The following is a 607-nucleotide window of genomic DNA, read 5'->3' on the forward strand; positions in this document are numbered from 1 at the left end:
AGACGCCCTCATGCTGTAAACAGGCAGTAGCGATTCACCCCCGACACCTCGGTTCACCCTGAAAAGTGGCACATTGGCTCCAGATCCCTGCACAGAAAGATCGTGCGAGCACAGGCCTGCAGAATTACGGCAGCCTCTCAGCAAATCCACACTCCGTGCCAGCACACGGGGCAGGGGTGGGGGCACAATGCACATTCCAACACAGCAAGAAGCAACTGTGCAGCCAAGGGGACAGAGAGAGAGACTCTAGTCCAGCGTCCCCACCATGCCAGAACAAGAGGGATTTATTTCCTGAAACCATCAGGGACCCACAGCGGTGTCTCTCACTGCCTTTGCGAGATGGAGAGAGCGGGCTCTGTGCAGGGGGGGTGCTGGCCCCGTAATGCCAAACTGACCCAGGAGATCAAACCCCAAAGACAGTGAACTTTGATGTGGGCGAGTTGTACCCGAGTGCAGAGACTGGAGGGGTCTGTGGCCTGTATTTTGGCAATCCCTGTCTACCCAGTCAGGCCCAGAGCCTCAGTGAAATGAGCTGGGTGGGCAGAGGCTCTGAGCTGCTTCTCCCCACCCCTGCACTCCCCTTTGCTAAGGACCAGACATCTGTCCA

This window comes from Emydura macquarii, unplaced genomic scaffold, assembly GCF_026122565.2.
Source record: "Emydura macquarii macquarii isolate MOO-44397 ecotype Brisbane River unplaced genomic scaffold, CSIRO-AGI_Emac_v2 contig_915, whole genome shotgun sequence".
In the NCBI taxonomy this organism is placed as follows: Eukaryota; Metazoa; Chordata; order Testudines; family Chelidae; genus Emydura; species Emydura macquarii.